Source organism: Sceloporus occidentalis, unplaced genomic scaffold (genome assembly GCF_023333645.1).
Source record: "Sceloporus occidentalis isolate IW3139 unplaced genomic scaffold, rSceOcc1.0.p SCAF_35, whole genome shotgun sequence".
NCBI classification, from domain to species: Eukaryota; Metazoa; Chordata; class Lepidosauria; order Squamata; family Phrynosomatidae; genus Sceloporus; species Sceloporus occidentalis.
Window position 1 is genome coordinate 2687727 of NW_028317015.1, and position 23789 is coordinate 2711515.

Below are 23789 nucleotides of genomic sequence, written 5' to 3' on the forward strand. Positions count from 1 at the left end.
CCCCCTGCTCTGCTGTAACATTTTACAATAATAATCACTAAACAGATTATATTGTCCCAGGTTACATTTTATCTGGATCAACACTATTTTACATATCCAGCCTTGGCACACCATCTATTCTCAGACTATGTATTTTTCTCTTTTTTTTTTATACTTGTATTTTCATATAAAATATTGAGAGTCATCATCAAAGGGGATCAAAACATAACAAGTGATGATTCTTTTAATATTTATTTAGTTACAATTTTACGAAAATGAGCCCAATATATAATCCCTCCATGGCATTTAAACCCAGAATGCTTGTTGCATGTCATCATTCACAAGAACACTGAGCATTTTTCATTGATGCACAAATAATTTACCATGTTTATCGCCCTACTCAGTGACAGCTTGTTTACTCTTCCATGTGAATTGAAATATGCTTCTTAGTTGGAAAAGCAAATGTAATGACATGAAGCAAAATATCTTCAGTAACAGTTCAATTCAAACATTAAAACCACAATATTAACATTCATTTGCCTTATAAAATACTTTATATATAAGTTTAAAATAATAACAGATTGTAATAAACAGCTAAACAGTGACATGGGTAAGGTTATGAATCTGAGTAACAGTTCATTTAACATGGAAAAGTATACAGCCAGTTAAAATGTATCAATAAAACCTTCAAAGCGTAGTTCTATTTGGCCAAAATACAATAAAAAAGACTATTTTTAAACCACTTCATAAAAAACAGATGGATTCATTAAGGCGCACGTAATCACTCGAGTAAGGGTTAACTCGACTCCAGTCACAGCCCCTTGCATGTTAATACTTACAAAACTACTTGCACATTCATTAATCATCAAGTTGTTTGCCAGGGCATGCAAGTGCCTGCAACTTTAAATTTTGCAAGTCACAGGCGAGACTATGCAAGTTCAATGTAAACAGAAGCACTGGGATATGACATCATCCTGACACACAGAAGTAAGGATAGCGGCGCAGAGGGTGCATCAGAAAGAGTGGCCTTGGGATAGGCCTAAGGCAGTGCCAAAGACTGATAATCACTGAATGTAAGTATTACTGATACAAAACTCTGCAACAGTATTTCAAGAAATATCTAAATAAATGCATTGAAAAACAAGTTGTCTGCTGCAGTCCCAGTAGGACAATAAATTAACTATAAGTAGGTGTACAGCTTCTACAATCCACCCAACCCCAGTCAATTTTGTTCACTAGTAGTATCCTGACACTAATTGTAATATGGGAGCCGTTATTTCAATCCAACACTAACACTGTCACTCTCTTACACCTCTATCATTTACTTCTTGCTGCTTCTGGGTTAAAATTGCATCAGTAAGCTTATATCTCTATACTTGTACCTTACCTTTTTAAATGCTAGTTTGCAAGGGTAAAGAAAAAACACACAGGCCATAAGAACCATCTTGCCCTGCTTTCCCTGCTAAAACAGGTTGTAATAGCTAAAAACGGACAAACAAATGAGTATATTCCTAACGAATATTCAGAGGTTTAATGTCTGTTATCACTTGGAGGTCCCTCCTCATTTTCAGAGATTCGTATGACCAATACAAATACACAAGTCTAATATTCACTGAGGCATGTCTCACATGTGGCTCTCTTTAGGAGATTTATTCTCTATTTGGGATTTCTCTCTCTCTTTTTTTCTTTCTTCTGCTGATGTCCCTCATTTCTAGGATCCCAAAACTTCAGCTGGGCATGAGTGTCTTATAGTGTTTTACACATTTAAAGGTAACAAGAATGTGTATAGAGACAAAACCAAATTGTTTTCAGGTCAGATTGTGTAAATAAAATGCAATTTTAAAATGTCTTACACAGTTGTGTAAATACCTAACAATAGGTCACATCAGTCTTGGTCTCTCTAGCCATGCCTCTAACCACAGCCTTTGACCCCAAAGTACCCCTCCTGGGCATTTTGAAATGTTGGAAGGTTTGCTGAGGGACATTGGGCCATGTCGATAAATCAGCATGAAAATTACTTACCTGGAATGCTAGATACAGTAGATTTTAATAACTTATAAACAAAACACTAAAATACAAGTAACACATTTTTCATCAACTCCCCTTTATCATTTGCTATTTACCGTATTTGCTCGATTATAAGACGAGGTTTTTTCCAGAGCAAATGCTCTGAAAAATACCCCTCGTCTTATAATCAGGGTCGTCTTATAATCAGACCTCAAATAGGTCTGATTATGAGACTAAGATCCAGATCCCCCGCAGCGATGCAGAGGACCTGGATCCTCCTGTGTTAATCCCCCCCCCCCCCCAATTTACCGGTGCTTCTGAGTCCCCGGTGCTTAGTCCGGGCTGCGTGTAGAGCTCTACGCGATACAATCGCGTAGAGCTCTACACGCTTCCCGGACTAAGCACTGGGGACCCAGATGCAGGGGACCTGGATCCTCCTGTGTTAACCCCCGACCCAACTTACCGGTGCATCTGAGTCCCCGGTGCTTAGTCCGGGCTGCGTGTAGAGCTCTACGCGATTGTATCGTGTAGAGCTCTACGCTCTACACGATACAATCGCGTAGAGCTCTAAACGCTGCCCGGACTAAGCACCGGGGACTCAGAAGCACCGGTAAGTTGGAGGGGGGGGGCATAACACAGGAGGATGCAGGGGACCTGCATCCTCCTGTGTTATGCCCCCTCCAACGTACCGGTGCTTCTGAGTCCCCGGTGCTTAGAGCTCTACGCGATTCGCGTGGAGCTCTACATGCTGCCCGGACTAAGCACCTGGGGCTCAGATGCAGGGGACCTGGACCCTCCTGTGTTATGCGCCCCCCCCAACTCAGAAGCACCGGTAAGTTTGGAGGAGGGAGGGGGAGTGTTAAATGTGGGTTTGAGGCATTTCTGGAGGCAGAGTGCTCTGTGAAATGCCTTTTAACCCCTTTAATGCCACTCTGCCTCCTGAAATGCCTTAAACCTCCCTATATGCCACTCTTCCCCATAATATGCCTTTTAACCCTCTAAGTGCCAGAGTGGCATATAGGGTTAAAAGGCATATCATGGGGCACAGTGGCATATAGGGTTAAAAGGCATATTATGGGGCACTGTGGCATTTAGAGGGTTAAAAGGCATATCATGGGGCACAGTGGCATATAGGGGGTATAAGGCACTTCTGGGGCAGATGTGCATAACTGGGGGACAGGTTGGAAAATAGAAGGAAATAAAACCAAAATATTTTTCTCAAGCATAGCTTTTATTAAAAAAAGTGTTTAAATGAATTAACATTTACTGGTAAAACTTTTTTCCTATAGGGTCGTCTTATATTCAGGCTTTTTCTTTTTTTCCTAAATTAATATTAAGATTTGGGGGGTCGTCTTATAATCAGAGTCGTCTTATAATCGAGCAAATACGGTATTTCCACAACATAACTTTATTTAATTAAAACCTCAGCACATTTATGTTTCATATGCTAACAGGCTATTCTTTCATAACCCATGATTATCTATTTCTGTGTTAAGGAAGCAGCTTGCCTTTATTTCCACACATATACACACACGCACGCACACACACACACAATAAGAACATTGCTTCATCAGCAGGCAGCCTTGACTTATTGTATGTTAATTAGACTCATACATATGTATATTGGTAAATTGAAAAGCAGCTCTGTTTGAGTCCCTCAGACCAGTGTTGGACACCTGTCCTCGACACAAACGTTCATTGTTGGATATTGAAACACTTGATGCTCTCATAGCAAAGAATGAACATTGCCTGTGTCACAAAGATGAATCAGATTAAACACATAAATGACAAAAGGATATATAACCGTCTCTCAACATGTCATAGTTCATTTCAGTCCAATATGACCCAATGTTGTCTTTTCAGTTGTTTAAAGTTTTGCTGAAAATGCGATAAATAAAACTTTAATGCGCTCCATACTGTCCCAACTTCAGAGTAGGTTTCCGACAAATATACGCATGGGCGTAGGAACCGGGGGGGCGGGGGGGACAGATCCGATAATGAAGAAATCCCCCCCAGAGCCGTAGGAACCACCAATAGAAACGCCGCAAATGCGGCCCTCGAGGTGCGGCCCGCGTAAGATCGTCAGCCAGGGCAACAGATCTTACGCGGTCCGCACCTCGAGCCCCGCTACTTACCCGTGGGAGGGTCTTCTGTACTGCACAGAGGAAGCGGAACCCAGCAGAGTTCACGTGACATCCCATCACATCCTGCTTCCTCTGTGCAGTACCAGAGAACGCAGAAGGAGGCCGCGCCCCCTGGTGAAGTCTGTGAGCGGCATCGAGGAGCTGCAGTGCAGGTAAGGGGGTGGGGAGGGTGTTTGAATGAGTATGTGTGATTGAGGGAATGAATCTGTGAATGAATGAGTATATGAATGAATGTGTGTGTGTGATAGCATGGATGTGTATGTGCTGGAACCTATGCATGATGGGACTATGATTGCTGTTAGCAATCACACTCCTATCATGCCAAGTCAGCCAGTACATGCTGAAACCTAGCTAGCTGCCCCCCTTGTGTATTGATGCTGCCAGCAGTATGGGGTCTGCACCACTTACAGCCACCCTGTACCAGCATGTACTGGCTGACTTGGCATGATAGGAGTGTGATTGCTAACAGCTAACAGCAATCACAGTCCCATTATGCCTAGGTTCCAGAATTTACTGGTTGGATATGTAAGTGCTGGAACCTAGGCATGATGGGACTGTGATTGCTGTTAGCAATCACACTCCTATCATGCCAAGTCAGCCAGTACATGCTGAAACCTAGCTAGCTGCCCCCTTGTGTATTGATGCTGCCAGCAACAGAGCCGGCCTTAGGTGTTCTGGCGCACAGGTCGCACACTCCAAAGGCCAGCTCTGGCCAGCAATATGGGGTCTGCACATCACTTACAGCCACCCTGTACCAGCATGTACTGGCTGCCTGGGTATGATAGGAGTGTGACTCCTAGTGTGAGAGATGGGGATAAAGTGGGGATCTGATGGGGGAAAATGCTGTCCCCCCCAGATTTTTTGGGGTTCCTACGCCCATGAATATACGCAATGTTATTGAGTAAATGTCCTCCTGCCTAACATCAAATTTCATGAGCTAATGAAGTTTTCATTTTGATGGTGTATTTCCCCTTTTAAAGCAGGTACAGACAATGCAGAGTAAAACCAAAACGGTTTGAAGAATTTTTCCTCCAAACAGTTACTTTCTATACATTGTGAAGTAGGGAAATTATAAATTAAGGATGGATACTTGAATATTTTTTTTTATAACTTTGAAGTATATATTATATTGGTCGATGTGGGATTATTTTACTTATGTTACTACATGGTGACTAGTAACTGGTGTTTATACTAGGTGGGCAAGAATACATAATAAAACTTAATAAAAAGTGTCATAACGTTTCCAGATGTTGGAGATCCGTTCTTAAGATGTAATTAAGTATCTGAAGAACAGTTTCAAAAGATTGTTTGACTCTACACGTTACTGTATGAATGTTGGGTTATAATTTAATTGTATAATAATCCTGGATCAACATTTTTAATTTACAATCTCTTGCTTAAAAGATGTATGTATAGAAAAACAATCTAAAGGGAAAAAAGTTAAACAATCTGCCCTTGCGTGTCAAAAACCCTGCCTGTATATTTTAATAATCATAATATATATATATATACATATAGTGTAAATAACAATATCAATTGCTAATAGCACTGCACAAGTAAAACAGATTATATACATTATTACTTCCTTTGATCCACACAGCCGCAGATACTTGCTGTAACTTCTTGCTCTTCTTGTAATTTAAAAAGGGCTCAAAGGAGGGAGAACAAGTGAAGTATGGATACCATGTCTGATCTACTGCAGACATAAAATGTAATCTTAGATGCAATCTCGCCCTCCTAGATGGAAAGTGACTGGTGAGGTCAGTCTCGGGGGAGCAATAGGAGACATACAGGATTCATCAGCAGATGCTACACGTGAGTCATTATGACCCAACCATCTGTCCTGTGTATTAACTGTCTCATTGCTTCATCAGCATATACTGATTATCCATTGATATCCAATTCAAGTGAATCATTCTTAGCAATAAAATGTGTCAATAATAGGGACATGTTTAAAAGGTTAGACATTATTAAAACCAATGGAAGGAAGATGTTTAAAAGGTCACATTATAACCAATGGTATCCCATGTTTAAAAGGTCATATGCTACTAACATACTTAAAAGGTCAGAAGCTATTGTATCCAAAGGCACAGACATGTCTAACTGTACTCTTTACAAACCAGCATGTGCCAGTGATGTGGTTAAGGGATACAATTAAAATCATAGTAATGTGGGAGTTAAAATATTTAGTAAAAAGAAAATCACAACATTGATACAAAGAGAACACAGAAACACACGTTTGGATGGCCATTTAAGGCTTCAGTTCACGTGATCACTCTTATTCTTTCTATATTAACTCCCCATACACACATATTTGAACACACATAGAATTACATAAAGCACTATATTTATAAAGCATAGTTCTGGAATAAAATGCAACATGTGGTTATCCAGCATATGTACCCCTTTGTTACACTTGCATGTAACTATTAAAGTTCAACCTTTTTACTGGAAGAAAACTAAGGATCAAGTCATTAAAATTAACATTTGAAGAAAAATGTTTGCATCTAATAGGTATAACTCAAATCACAAAATTAATATGTGAATATTTATCAGGCGAAAAGAGAGAAATGTTATAAAGAATATAAACTTTGTAATTTGTACAGATCTCATAAACACCCCCTCAGAAGGTTCAATATTCTCAACCAAAATGGGTCAACTCTAAGTGAGGGTCAGGTGTTCAGATAAAATTGGTGAGAAGTAATAATTTTCTGCTGAATTAACAGAAGCTGAACGCAACATTAAACCATACAAATAACAGTGAACTTGGCCGGTCACAATGTGTCTCTACCAAGTTCACGTTCACTGTTTAAGACTGTTGTGAGCAAATTTACATTTTTGATCTTAAAATGAGTCTTGTGGGGTTTAATTGTATAAAACCAATATTTTCTTATATTATGGATCTCTAAAATGTATTCTTTACAGATGGTATGAAAACCATATGTGAACGGAGTACGATTTGTGTTGGCAAATAAAGTGATTAATAAACATATTTTTGCCCCAATTATAGAATTATGTACATTGATTTATCAGTGTGATCAGACCTTTGTGGTTTTGTATATTCTCTAAAAAAAGTTTCATAAAGCTCAATATACATCAAGCAAATAAAAATGTTCAACTGGTCTGGTTAAGTGATACAATGGATAAAACACAGCTGTGTTTTCCCTCCCTTCTAAAGAAAACGATTGCAAAATAATTTACTGCAGCTCAAGCTGTCTGTAAAGACGTCTTCTCAACCAAGTTTCTGCCGGGACAAATTTATTGATGGTGGCGTCCCACCTAAATCCGACAGATGCATAAGACTGCAAAAGGCATATGTGCACAGGAGTGTGGATGTTAATAAGATGGGGTCACCCAGAGTCCAGAATAAATCCTTCGACTAACTCTTACAATGCCTACTTCAAAGGGTTCCCCCTCCTCCAGACACACACAGATCCTATATAGTGTTACTTCTAGCCAGCATAACATCTTCTTGTTATACATGGAACATTTTAGACAACATATATCGCTAAAGAATTTCACTTGGAAAGAATACAAACTCTGCATGATCCCCCCAGCAAAAGAAGTATACTACTACTGAAATGTAGACATTTTTATTTTTACCTATATCGAAGATAGGGTTAAAAAAGTTTTGCCCTCTTCAATTAATATTGTTCACGGTGCGACTTCTTGCAATTAATTTTAATCTTATTATTTAGGTAAAGTGACAACATAAAAACATTATCTACAAACAATATTTACAAAAGAAAAATACTATGTTAACATTTAATTTATAGTTTTGAAAAAGCGTTGTTATTGGTTTCTCCAGTTCCCAGTCAACACTGATTCCAGTTTGGTGTGTTTTTACTAATACGCATGTGGAAATGTATTAATGTGATATAAATAAAATAAGCCATAAAACCAGGTAACATTTAGCAGCCCTTAAAAACTTTTACAAGGCTTCAAAACATGTTCTTGATTCTGCCATACTACTCAAAATATTTAGCGATATTCAGTTACCCAATATATTTTAGTCTATACGTAACCCAACAGGGCTGGACTGGGAATTAAAAGCAGCCTTGGAAGTAATTGAAGATCATCTCCATATTTCATGGTGCTATTTTCGACACACTGCACGTGTCAGGGTTTGTTGTCTAGGATAGGGACAAACCCAGCATTTTAAAGTATATTTGAAAAATACATTAGTCATAAATAAGAGACGTCTGAAAACAAGTATGAAATTAACCATTTTCAAATGTATTTAAATAACAATACAAAGTTATTTCCGATAAATTACTTTCACGGAAGGCAATAAACACTGCAAATAAACGTGTAGCTCTCCAAAACAAATTTACAGCTAAAAATGTAAGAAGGAGGCTGAGGGAGGGGGATGTGTATGAGCTGCATTATTAGAGAGAGTGAATTTGTATATGTGTATATGTGTAAGTGTATAGAGTGGCCAAGGGGTATGTGAGTGTATGGTTTTAGATTGTGTGTGCATGTATGTTTCAGTGCATAGTGTTAGAGTGGTGTGTGTTAGTATATGTAAGTACATGGTGGTAGAGTGGCTGTGTGTGTGTGCATGTGTAATTGTATTTGTATGTTGTACATTACATTTATTTATAAAGCGCCGGCCGATTCCGCAGCGCTGTTACATTCATTAGAACAATTTATAAACAAACACAATAACACATACAATAACAAACTGGTGCAAAGGAGAAGAGGGCCCTGCTCTTGCGAGCTTACAATCTAGTCGGTGGTTGAGGGGAGCGAGACAATAGGAGAGGACAGCTTGGGTGAGGATGAGTTGATCTGCTTCTGATGTGTTGAAGCCGTTTGTTCCGATGGCTGTAATTAGGATGATGGTTGGGAGTACTGTAAAGCAATGTTGTACGCTTCCCTGAACAAGTGGGTTTTCAGAGAGGTTTTGAAAGTTGTGTACGAGGCAGAAAGTCTGACTGAACGGGGAAGGGGATTCCACAGGAGGGGAGCGGCACGGGTGAAATCCTGAATACGGGAGTGGGAAGAGGTAATAACAGTAGAAGAAAGCAGCAGGTCGTGACAGGAATGAAGAGGGCGGGTAGGGATGTATTCGGATAGGAGGGTAGAGATGTAAGGGGGTGCTGAGTTGTTGAGGGCTCTATAGGTCAGGGTTAGAAGTTTAAATTTGATTCTGAAGGGTATGGGGAGCCAGTGAAGTGATTGGCATAGTGGAGCAGCAGTTGAGGAGCGGCGGCAGAGAAAGATTAATCTAGCTGCAGTGTTGAGGATAGATTGAAGCGGTGAAAGGCGGGAGAGGGGGAGACCGGTTAGTAGGGAGTTGCAGTAATCCAGGCGGGATATCACAAGAGAGTGGATTAGTAACTTGGTGGTATCTTGTGTGAGGAAAGGGCGGATTCGGGAGATGTTTTTCAGGTGGAGGCGGCAGGATTTGGTGAGGGACTGGATGTGAACCTGGTCTGTTGGATGCATAGTGGAGTTATCAACAGTAATATAGATGTCAGGAAAAGTGGACATAGCAGATGGCGGGATTACCATGAGTTCAGTTTTAGAGATGTTGAGCTTTAGGTAACGGGATGCCATCCATGATACAGTTCCTGATAGACAGGTGAGTTAGAAGAGAGGGGGAAAGGTCAGGAGCAGAAATATAGAGTAGGGTGTCATCTGCATATAGGTGGTACTGGAATCCAAAGGAAGAAATAAGTTTTCCGAGTGAAGAAGTGTAGATGGAGAATAGCAGAGGCCCAAGAACTGAGCCTTGAGGAACACCAGTAGATAGCGGTAAAGGAGAGGAGCAAGTTCCAGTAAATGAGACACTAAAAGTACGGTTAGAAAGGTAGGATTTAAACCATGAAAGAGCCGTGTCACGGATGCCATGAGCATGGAGGGTTTATAGGAGAAGAGAGTGGTCGACTGTGTCGAAAGCGGCTGAGAGATCCAATAGAACAACCAGTGAGAATTGGCCTTTTGTTTTAGCTGTGAGGAGGTCATTAGTAATCTTAGTCAGTGCAGTCTCTGTTGAATGCTTTGGACGGAAGCCAGATTGCAGAGGGTCAAGTAGAGAGTTTGACGAGAGAAAGTTTGTCAGTTGATTGTAGGTTAATCGTTCCAGCAGTTTGGAAACTAGGAGAGAAGTGAAACTGGACGGTAGTTTGATGGGGATGTGGGATCAAGTGAAGGTTTCTTTAGGATGGGGGAGATGATGGCATGTTTGAATGAGGATGGGAATACACCAGAGGACAAGGAAAGATTAAAGATGTGGGTTAGGCTTGGGGTAAGGACACTAGAGAGAGGTGGCAGGAGATGTGAAGGTGCAGGGTCGAGGCGACAGGTGGTGAGGTGGGAAGACAACAGGACATTGGAAACGTCGAGGGGTGTAACTGGGCTGAAGCAGGTGAGGATCGATTGAGGTGAAGAGGGGGGTTGAGGTACCATATGATTGACAATATGGGGGATGTTATCCCTGATGATGTCAATTTTGTTTTTGAAGCAGGTGGAAAGCTCTTGGGCAGAGAAGTTGGAGGGCAAGGGGGGTGCTGTGGGTCTGAGAAGGGTGTTAAATGTGGAGAACAGACGTTTAGGGTTATGGGAAAGAGAGGTGATTAATGAAATGAAATATGTTTGTTTGGAGAGATGGAGGGCCGATGTATAGGAGCGGAGCATGAATTTGTAGTGAACGAAGTCTTCAGGTGAACGAGACTTCCTCCACAATCGCTCAGCTGTACGTGAACACCTTTGAAGGAGGCGTGTCTGCTTGGAATGCCATGGCTGAGGTGGACGGCGTGGGGGATTGCGTACAGTTACAGGGGCAACCTGTATGGTTATACTGATCTGTGGCTGTGTCAGGACACAAGGAGGAGTATATATCTGAGAGGAGTGGCCGTAGTGTATCTGAGAGCTGTGGAGTGTTTAGGTTGCTGCTATTACGGTAGGTTTGTGGTGGTTTCTTAGGTAGGGAGGGTGTGTGTGGTATGTCAAGAGTAAATGTGAGCAGGCTGTGATCAGACAGACAGATGGGAGAGTTAGAGAATTGAGAAATGGAACAAAGGTGGGAGAAAACTAGATCTATTTGGTGACCGCCACGGTGCGTTGGGGAGTTAGTCCATTGTGAGAGTCCGAGGGAGGAGGAGAGTGAAAGTAGTTTGGAAGCAGCAGGTGAGGATGGGTCATCAATAGGTATATTGAAGTCTTCTAGGATTAGTGTAGGGATGGTGGAAGAAAGAAAGTGGGAAAGAGTGTGTGTATGCATGATGTGTATGCACCATAATTTCTATCCCCTACCATTGCACCACAATCATACCCTCCATCTTCATGCTCCCTAACAAAGTCTCATCATATCTATATTTATCCATTATTAACCTATCATCTAAATACCCTTCCCTTAGCATGCCCCTATTCATAGCCATGCAATATTCAACAATGATTGTCATTAATTCATGTAATTTAACACAGAAGCGTTACTAGAAACCACAGGGCTGCTGTGTAAAATTTGCCTCTTGGCACCACATGCAACATCTGCCATCTTAACCCCCAAACAGCTTTTCCATGCCATCTTTGCCCCCAAAGAGCTTTCTATGCCATCTTTGCCACCAAATAGCTGTTAAGTGCCCTCAAACAGCCTACCTGTTCCATATTTGCTAAACAGCTTGTATGTCCCCTCAAACAACCTTTCTTTGCCATCTTTGACCCACCTAAACACTTTCATGCTAACACACAAACACTTTCACATCCATGTTCATACACACAAATGGCTACATAAGTACACATACATACTCACTTACACATTCATGTTAACGCACACTTATGCATACATTCTCATTCTAACATACACACTGTGAGCTGAGATCATATAACCCCCCCCACACACACACACACACTGAATCCTTGTAGCTGCCTCCTGCTCATTGCCAACAGGTGATGACCCACCTGGGAGATCCAGAACACCTGGGCTGGACTCCCCACCTGCTGGAAGTAAACTGTGAAGTGGAGTACTGGCCCTCCCTTCTCTCCAAAATGCTCCACCACTGGGACTCAAACTAAACCACAAAATGTCTCTAATGTGTGTGCCACAAAATATTCTCCCTGGGGTTATCAAACACACTACACTGTAATATGTTCCATGAAACATACACCCAGCCACTACAATGCCCCTCCCCCTGTCATACTCCCTGCCGTACCACTTTACCTCCCTCATAGCTTTCTCTCTAAGTGGCCTTTTGAAGCTCCTCTCCCTGCATTTCATGGTCCCACAGCTTACATCTCTGGCACTTGCACATCCTTGTGCCATTCCAAAATTATTCACAAAGGGCCATTTCGACCTGGACTGGCCCCAGGGAAGGTGGCCTACCCAGAAATCTCCCAATATTCCCATAGGCCATAGTACATAAAAACGTGTTTTGATGTATTGTTTAATGTTAAATGACTTTAATTTTCTCCTCTATATTATCAAAGTATATGATTATCTAAATCTATTTATACATAATTTCACATTGAGTTCATCGTAAACTAAATTGAAAATTCATGCAATTTTGTAAAACGAATGCCATGAACAAGTTCAATGTCAATATATAACATTACTGGTTTAATATAAAAACAACATAAAAAAGAATTATCAAGACATGCATGAAATCTGTTGACACAAAGGTTTTATACAAGGATACAATAATAACTGTAAAATGTCCTTGTCAGTAATAAAGTTTGCTTCTCGTTGTATAACAATATGGTGAACCATATATTGTTTCTCACGGAGACAGTGAGATTTATTCAAATGTTATAATGAGAGTGGCAGACACAGAAGCAAGGGAGGGTGAAGATCTGTCAGAAAGGAGTGAAGGAGAGGAAAAGTGATTAAAGGGCTATATTTACATCTAATTTCTTCCTGTATAGACCTAACTACCTCGGCTTCTTTACTTGATCCTCTTCAATCCAGATTCCACTCTCAGCATTCTACTAAAGTAACTAGTGACTTAATCATTGCCAAATCCAAAGGACTACTACTCTACTCTAATTGTACTGGCTGTTTCTGCTGTTCTTGATGCTGTGGGCCACCCTCTTCTTTATCTTGTTCTCGTGACTCTCAAACTCTTACTTTTAAAGCTCTTCATAATGGTTCCTCTACTTACATTTCCTCACTAATCTCGAAATACTCTCCTACCCGGACTCTTCACTCCCTATACTCCATTGGTTTGCTACCCCAAAGAAGTCAACGGTAATGGTGAAATGCGTGTTAGGCTTTCTTTTTACTTTTATTTTTTTCATTCTCTGTTAGGGACTTGTTTGTTATAATATGGCTATTGGTACTTAAATTCCTAATCTGTGTATCCTTAGGTCAGGCTTACTTTTGTAGGGAAAGTGCATAATAGGTAGTTAAAGACTGAAAAGACTACCAGACAACGTGATGAGAGGATATGTTTTAATATAGGATTATAATACAGTGCTTTACAAGTAGATTGCCAATGCTACCTAGATAACTATCTATTAATCTATTATAAATAAAAGTTCAAGTTTTAGAATTATCTCTTTCTTTCCAGTTTTCTTATTAGTTTGTTCTGGAATTTAATTCCCCTGTGTGACCACATTTTAGTTAGGGGTGGTGGTTTTAGTCTTTCTGTATGGCCTCTGAAATGCCCATTACCAGACTTTCCTGCTTTCACTCCTTTAAAAAAAAAATCCCTCAAAACCAACAGCGAAGCCTCCGAATTTATGTAGCCCTGTAGAATAGGAAGGAGTCAGCTCCAGACTGTGTGATCCTGGAAATCTGCCCCTTCAACCTGAGATTGGAGCAGAAACCCTGAGACTCCGGGTTAACCCCTGTGATTTCCCAGATATGCCCATTGCACAGTGCTACTGGATATGATGGCATTATATAAAACATTAATTTACTAATTTCCTGCACCATCAATTATTAAACTTGTTCCCTTGGAACATAGCTAATTCTATTTGATAGAAACCACCTGGACTAATGAAAGGATCCCAGGAATGGTTAAAGAAAATAAAGGCATTTCAAAAAGAGGTTTAGTATGGTCAAGTCAAGACTGGTCTTTTACTTGCTGTAAACAGCAGTATACTTAATAATAATAACTAAAATTTTTATAGATTCAGCTAATGAAGATCTTTCCCTTATTAAACTATTGTATCAAAATAATTTGTTCCCAGTGACAGTAGTGACAGGAGACATGAGGACTTTCTAAAAGCAGGACCAATAAAAATAACGGTTCAGACTACCAAATTCTGCTCAATAAATGTAAATTTAAATTTTGTTAATTTGGGAAAATTCTATCCTAGCAAATCAAGCAAACATCTGTACAATATAACTATAGACAGATAGATATTCTTAATAATTCAGGTCTTGGCTCCCAAATTGTCTTACCTATAAACCTCTTTAAATATTTGTTATAAGATTCCAGATCATCCATAAACTGAGATTGCCTGAGGAAACCTGAACGTGTGACTATAACTAAGTACGCTCTGGGTAACTAGCAACAGGATAACTGGATAAAGGTTTCAAGAAAATTATATCCGCAAATGTAAGTTATTAATTATCGTGTAGACATTCCATACGTTCGATAAAAATAAAATAATGAGTGCCAAAATTGACTTACTTTCATATGTGAGTTTGGACTGTTTTAGCATTTTATATAAATTCATAACATATGAAATAGCTAAAGTTTGAATACTTGACTGCATTAAATGTGATAGAATTTACACTTTTAATAACAAGTAATGTTTGCATTTGAGCATGAGAAGGAAGGCAAATAAGGTCAGATAGGAACACTTTGTGAAAGATGGAGTACATTTAGTATCCTAATGGATTATAAATTCACAAAACAGGAATTTATGTTCTAGCAGCTCTCAATATGTATAATTATTATCATTGTTGATTTTATACTGCCAATTTACAAGTTATTGTCAATAGATTGTACTATACGTACGTCTGCGCCGGCACATCTAAAATCCTGCTCTGAATTCTATGTGTGCAAATTATTTTAGAGTCCTAGGGAGAGTCATGCAGTGACACGAGGTATGTCCACTGTTAAAAATGTCTTCCTTGTTTTAAATTCCTTGCCACTTGACTGGGCTTTTGTCACTTTTGGTCACCATAGGGTTAACAAATCTGTGCCCCACATAACATGTATTCTTTTATAGCATTAATAACCAATTATGTTACAAGACCAATTACATTTTTCCCACCATTCTGCATGTTTTTACTCCATTTTCATACCAGTCTTGTTGAGGTAGGTGGTGGCAATGTCTGATGAGAGCATTGGCGGATGGGTTAGTAGAGAATGGTGGTGCATGATGTTTTATCTATTGTTGTATCTTTTAATTATTTGATTTTTAACATATTTGTTATATCAAGAATTCCCCTTACCTTACATCTTTCTATGCTCTTGGCATGTCTGGAACATATGCATATTTCACTTCTTCACTGAGACATCGCTCTTGTTCCGTTTGATGTTTCCTCACAGCTTATGGATGCATTAGAATGACTGTAAAAAAAAAAAGTTTTCCCTTAGTACAATACAGTAAATTATGTGGCTACTGATTTTATTCAAAAACTTAACTCTTTAAGGCAGGAAAAGGCAATGACATGTTCACAAATCAATACATGGCTAAACAAAGTTACAATTAAAATGTTCACACATTTTACACTTTAAACATTTTAGTGAGTGATTTGAGTGATTTTTTTCCCACAATCCTAATTTCGGTAGACTTTGACCTCTGTTAGTATATATGAACTGTTGTACGAAATCATGCTCTTGTCTAATGGTGAATGGCATGAGGAAAGTTGACTATATTCTCTTCAAGAAAACTCATAGCTCTATAAATTGTGTAATATATGTAAGTGAAAGCATAGTACTAATGCCCAGACTTTCAGCTTTAAGAAAATAGGAGTTTTTAGTGTTACTTTCATCCTGAAACAATAAATTAAAAACATTGCTCTTCGTTCAAAGAGGCAAATTTGCAATTTTTTGCTGTTACCAACACAGTGTCCAAATAATTTATCACATTCATGTAACACACACCTGTTCTAACAACAGTTCTAACTTCTAACACAAATTTGCCCTAAGGCTAACCTATATTCCTATCCCATGTTCATAATGTAAAATTCTATTTTAATTAGCCTTTGAGTTAAAGAAATATGCTCCTTTGCTAGCCTGAAAAAACTGATCTGAGCTCACACACCTTCTTGTCAAGTAAGCCATTAAAATATTTCATCTAGTTAAGGTATGATAGCACTAAAATTGGATTTAATCCCAAAAATATCCCTGTGAATTTAACTTTATCATATAACAGTTTAACCTTCAAAAGCAATACTTGCCAAACCTGCCTTTGGGTCACCTTCACATAGAAAGGTTGACCTATCAACCATTGTATTCAAGCTCAAAAAATATTTCTCATTTGAAAGACATGATTTGTACAAGTTAATACAAGAGAGGTGCAGAAACGCTTCTCTTTCTCAGCAGATCCGTCGGTAAGGAGACATTGAGACAGAGAGAGCGTGAGAGGGAGTGAGAGAGCGTGAGAGAACGTGAGAAAGAGAGAGATCGAAAATAACAATGAAATGCAAATTCGGAGCTCTCAGCTTTGTTTTCATTTGTTTTCCTATTTTCATACAAATTAACAAACTTTCAATAAAATTAAATTTGTACGGCTTGTGAACAGTGTCATTTTAAGACACTGGTTAATACATTTGGACTAGTTATTTTACTGGGAATTCTACTTTCAGTAAAAAGAGTTACGTGCAGCACCAAGTAAGACCGGTATATTATTTTGTATAATCCAGCTGTGTGAGAAGTAACAATTACATTGGGCCATTGAAGAACCAAATCGCCACTTTTGATTTATCCATTGAACGTGCATGCATAGTGTGCACACATTAAACAAGTAGGTGAAGTAATAAATGTACCCCCTCAGGCCCTTTTAAATGCGTAGAAACTAATAGTGCACTCGACCATTTACACTCATGAACAGAACTCCAGTTTCATGTCTTCAGGGTGTGCAGTCATCGTTGCTAGATTCTGCTACAACTACATTGTTTAACCGGGTTTTTTTATGGCAAATGGTTTGACTTTATATTTCTAGAATAATTCATATAATAGGAACATGGGCAATATAAGATAAAAATCTTGACAAAATAGGGATTGTGGCGATGGTTTATGACATCAGGTTATTAATATAAATTTACATAAAAGCAGATAAGTCATAATTATATGTGTAATATATATTATGTATTCTGGCGTTTAACTACCCAGGCAGATTTTCATATAAAACTGAATAAGTAAACTATACAAACAAAGGTATGTGGACCCCCTTCATAATTATTGAGCTTAGGTGTTTCAGCCACAGACATAGCTAACAATTGTATAAAATCAAGCACATAGACAAACGTTGGCAGTAAAATTGGTCATATGATGCCATATTTGCCACAAGTCAGTTTACAAAATTTCTGCCATGCTAGATCTGCCCTGGTCCACTATTATTGTGAAATAATACCGGGGCTGCCGAGTCTAAATTCTTGCCTGGGAATTACTTTTCCTTGTCTATCTTTTGGCAGCACACATCTCATCTAAGGAAGGGCAGGCAGAGCAGTACTATAAGTAAACTCTTCTCTTCCACCTTCCCTGTTCCTATCTGAAACACTGAGCAGATGGCTGGTAGGGCCTCATAATAAAGTGGCAGGTCAGGAACTTTAGTGTGCATCTGAAGGCTGGCTATGTGAGTGTGCATGCTGCGTTAGCATAAAAAATAACATGCAGCCGTGCATATCCTGGTGGATATCATATGTCATTAACCTGCCTTACAGTGCTTGGGAGGCCTAATCATCCCCAGTCTGGCTGGGCCACTACTCATCCCCAGTCTGGCTGGGCCACTACAAATGCTACCAGAACAGCACCCAACATAATTAAAAAGAGAATAATAGCTACATATAAACATAGAATTTGATATTTTGCCCATTTTTTCCTGATATATAGACTCTGACCTTAATCAGTCCAAAATTCAGGATAGCTTCACACCTGTCCCACGCATGTTTAAATTCCTTCACTGTATTAGCCTCTACTAATTCCGTTGGGTGATTATTCACCCTCTACTACCTTCTCTGTAAAGGAGGTATGAAGTAGTGTATAGAAAACCTATTTTACTTACAGATACATGAGTTAAGATTATGACCTCTTGTTCTAGCATTCCTTTGAATATTTCACCTCCTTAACTTAATGTGGAGCAAAACTTCTCCAGATCCTGAGTGATTGATTAACTTTAAAGAACTGTACTGCAGAAACATGCATATGGACCACATACTGTATAACTCCATTAGTGATGACATCTGAACGGAAATTTCAATTACCATTTTCCTTCGAATTTTGCTATTCGCTTTAAGATGTGTTTTATAAGACATTTTTTTTTACTTTTTTGTATTCCTTTTTAAGATTCCATTTATCGTGTAATGCTTTAAAAAAAGACGAGTAAGAAATTTTAACTAGATTTTTATTTTAACTTGATGAACTGTTTCTGGACCAAAGTAAACATATCTGCTTGTATTTTCAAGTCTCTGTTCAAACAATACCAGGACTATGTATTGATTCTGAAGAGCAAACTCATAATGGATCAGATATCCTTCAGTAAACAGTCGGATTTGCATGTTTCAGGGAAGAAGCCCACGCATGGTATTTTCCTGTATAAACAGTACATATTTCTTTTTTTTGTATAAATAAAGATGATGGAAGAAGATGAATGATTTTGTGGAAATGCAGAGCACTCAGACTATGGATATCGCTGCAGATAATAGGGCTTTATGAGTTTTTTTGTCATTGGTACCAATTGATTTTTTGGTGGAATGGAAGAAATTATGCGTTGCTTTTAGGGAAAAATCATCATTATCTCTGGTAGAAATATGTAAGACTTTTAACCTCTTACATGCCAGTCTAAAGGTTGTTTTGCAATACTTAAAGGGATATATATATATATATATATATATATATATATATATTTTACTAAACCAGTACTCATAAATTAAGATATATTATCCTGTAAATTTCCAAGACCTCAGATGTTCCACCTTCAGTTGTAATGCCATTGAACAGTCAAACAGTGTCTAAAATGTTCTAATCCAAAATACATATCATATCATTTAATTTGAATATCTGATTACTCTCGTATGTAGACATGTTTCATTCTGGATAAAATGTTGCTTCTTTGCACTCTGAAGATATATGCAATTCATTATTATTTCTGTTCTTATATGTGATTTGTTATATGAAATTTTGGCAGTCACCTTGAAGTTCCTAATGGCTGCAGTGCCAAGTAGACAAAGAGCCGGGAACCAGTTAAGTCTTCAAAAGGCAGTATTCTTGATGGTGTTCTACAATTTACCTAATTAACGTACTCACCGCTGGTATATCTGTATTTCTGCTAGATCTGAACATACTGTGCAGTAAACATCACTGCATATCTTGTAACATTGGCATTGCTTTTGTCCGAGTTGAAAGTTTCTAGTCTATTTCCATTGGTTTTATTAATTAAAATTATTTTTTTGGAAAGAGTAGGAATACCCAGTTACAATCTTACTTCGAAGTGAAGGTTATTTAGAAAAATCAATCCTAGTTTAAAGTTTTAAAGTGGTCTTATCAAAACAATGATTGGAACGTTCCCACTTATCGGACAATTCCAGTGGTTAGCACTTTAAAAACTTTGTTATAAATAACCCCTATAGACAGTATGAGAATATGTGACTTGTCAACTTTACAGCAGTAAAAATTGGCAGACCAGACATGCTGAAGGGTGTTTATCTGCCAACAAACTCTATGTTCCTCTCACTATATGCAAGCCTCGCATCACCAAGTACAATGTCAAGCGTTGGCAAATCACGCGTCTCTGCTTTAGCAGTCTTATGGGCTAGTTTGGGTTTGGCGAATGCCAGGAGAACTTAACCTGCCTGACTGCATTGTGCCAACTGTAAAGTTTGGTATAGGTTAGATAATGGTATGGGGCTTTTTTCAGGGTTTGAGCCCCTTACTTTCAGTGAAGGGAAATCTTAATGCCTTAGCATACCAAGACATTTTGGACAATGCTATGCTTTCAACTTTGTGGGAACAGTTTGGGGAAGAGCCTTTTCTATTCCAGCACGTCTGTGCCCCATTGCAGAAAGGTCCATAAAGACATGATTGGATAAGTTTGGTGTGGAAGATTGCGAGCCAGGCCTTCTAGTCCAGCATCAGTGCTTGACCTCAGAAATGCTCTACTGGATGAATGAGCGAATATTGCCACAGAAACAGAAAAATTTTGTGGAAACCCTTCCCAGAAGAGTGGAAGTGGTTATAGCTCCAATGCTATGTCATTAAAGTCCCTGTTGGTATAATGGCCAGGTGTCCCAATGTTTTTGTCTATATAGTGTATATGAGGGCAGCTCTAAAAGAGTATCTATACATCCTATTTTTTTTTTCAATGGTATATAGCCTAGCCTGAGTCTCCGTATGAAGGTCAATTATAGAATGCAAGGGACAGAATAATATTATAAGAGATTTAGACTTCAGCATATCTCATACTAAATCTGCTGAACCAGGTCTCATTAGGCAGAGTGTAACTACAATTAAAAACTTAAAGCAACCAATATTATTTTGTCAGAGAAATGTTCACCATACTTTAAAGACAGATAATAAATGCATTTTATTTCTAGTGTTTAATACTTTTTATATAGTTTTGGTAAAAAATAAATAAATCAAACATGAACTAAGCCTGACCTTTCTTTAAAATACTTCAATGTCTCTTGGTGACCTTTAGTTGTTTCATTGCATAGTTTTTTGTTTAAAAATGGATAAAACGTACTTCCTTCAAACCCAGTGGTACTCAACTTCAGGCAAACAGCATCGATTTTGGCTATCCAAGATTGAGCATGATTATCTCAATTAGAATTTAATTAAAATATCTGTTTTGGGCCAAGAATACATGGAATTCATGGCCTGTTTGTGGCTTTCAAGGTATTTAGTTAAGAACAATTGTTCTAGACCTTACAAGCCTTCTCCCCTTCTCCGATCATTAGAGGGGGTCTATTTACTAAACTGCAAATGCTTGCAGCTGTAAACTTGCACAAGCTGGACAAAAACTCTCATTCACTAAATCCAATTAGGTGTCCTAATGCAAACATGACTCGAATGCAAGTTGAAATCAGTAGACAACTCAGATTCATAAACCTGCGAGTTGGAGCTAAGGACTTGTGAGTCCTTGAATGCACAAGCAAAGTTTATATATAAACTTTATATGTCCTAGAAAAAAGTTAGTGTGACAACCGTAGTGTAGGAAACACAGTGCTTAAGAATTCTGAAAGGGTTGCGAAAATCTTCAGACGTTTTTTATTTTTAACAAAGCCATTACAGGTGTTGTTTATTGGTATATTGCATAAATCCATGTGCACAGTCACATATGGTCTGCATAGAAACAACTTCTGAATATACATAGCAATGATTAGAACGTAAACGCTACGACAAACAGAGTGCACCTCTGTTAATTAACACCTAATTTAGGGCTCTTTGCCATCTGTTCTTTTTTCTAAACATCTTATAACTGTTGCACTATTCTGAAAAAAGTACAAAACTGTCGCCAGGTATATATCTGCATTGCGATCTCCAAAGCAGGACTCTGTAACCATTCTTAACAAGCTGTTAAGTGTAGCTACTCAGCCAATCTTTCTGAGTTATTCTACTATAAAGTTTTATCTGAAAATTCCACCAAAATATATGATGTAATTTCTGCTATAGGTTAGGATCTAAAGAAGAAATATTGATAAATATCCATCATATACACATACATGCATTAAATAAAATGAAAAAAAAAGAAAAATGTTAAAAAAAATTATTGGCATAATATTAAATGTAGATTAGTTAGCGTCGTCAATCAAATTGTTTATATGATACATAATGATTATGGTTTCTAACTCTATAATAAACATTCAACAACGATGACTTTCTTTGAAACCTAAATGTTACGGCGTGTAAATGCTGACTGCATTTAGTTTGTAATGGGGTCTCTTCTTGCCCTATCTGTTTTTTTTGTGTTCAACAAAGCAACAGTTTTCATTAAAACTGATACTTCTAATCCTACTTATGTCACGGGGTCAGGTAGCGAAGGTGGATCCAACAATGCAGATATGCACTGATAGAGAAGTCCAGAAAACAGTCCGAGATCAAGGGCAATGGCAGGCAGCGAGGTCAAACGTATCCGAGGTCAAGGCAGGCAGATTAGATGCAAAAACGGTTAAACAGGTCCGGGGTCGTAGGCAGGCAGATCAGAAGCAATAACGGTTAAACAGGTCCGGGGTCGTAGGCAGGCAGATCAGAATCGTGGTCAAATAACAGGCAAAGGTCGGTACACAAGGCAATAGAGAAATAGTAGAAAACAGCACACCCAAAAAGCATTACACTTTGAACGGGTAATGACTGGGAAGACAAATGGAGCTTAAATAGGAGACGGTACTCACATACAGGCCGCGGCGTAGCGTGCGTGACGTACGTTGTGTACGTAGCGTACGTTGCGTCCGTCGCGTGACGTCGTCGCCGCCAACACGGACTTTCTACGCGTCATAACCGCGGTCCCGGCGGTATGTATAGGGGACGCGCCTGCACGTCCTCAGCGTGCAGGCGCGATCCCGGCCGAGGCTGTGGAGGCAGGGCTGCCCTGCCCTGTGCACGGCGACAACTTACAGCTCTCGTTAGATTCAGACAGGTTCTTCTCTACAATAATAGAACCTAATTTGTCATACATCTTCTGCCTCCTTATAAGACCCACTTACAGAATATCATAAAATCATTTACCACCACAGTCAAGACCGCTCATAATACTCATGGAATTGCTCCTTTTTAATCTGTTTCCATTGTTACTGGGTAATAAATAGCGCATAGAATTCTCTACTATGTTATTACTGTTTGGGTTTCTTGAATAGTATTATTTTACAATTGTAACATTTAAAATAGACAGGACAACAGCACTTGTATTCTGCATTGAAGAATATTACATTTTGCCCGCTTGTAGATGTTATTTTGGAGGTGAAATGCTACCTTCAACACATGTATTTACTTAAACATTTTAAGACCAGTATTGTATAAAGTAATAGAGCTTGTGAGATGTACGGGAGACCAGCCAAAGGATCTAGCGGAGAAGCAACAGCTGATCTGGCTCTGCTGTTTGTTGGCAGACAATACCTATTAAACCCAGACCACAAGCCAGGAAACCTTAATACCATTGTGTGAAGCAATTTGATTAGAAGAGGCCAGTTGAAATGAAGTCTCCTGTGTACTGATTCAAGAAATGCAATATTGTTTTGGCATTTCAGCATGAGATATCACTGATTTGTGGGGTACATTTTTTCCAAGGTTGTATGATACCTGCTCAGATTGCACCAAAACACCATAACATGGATTGAAATGTTGACGCTTTTGTTGCATTCAGTACATTAAACTAGTTTTTAATAAATTACATTTTTAATTTCTACCATGAAACTTGCTAATAATTGCCCGTGTCTTAGTCATGCTTTAAAATGGAAAGTTGTATATAACAGAAGAAAATAGTTTGAGGTACCTGATAAACCATGTAACATTGTATTGTAACAGAAGGTATGGTTGTTTTACTGTAGGTTAAGGACACTAAAAAAAGAACTGAGGGGGACTGTTTTGTTTCATATAAAAACTC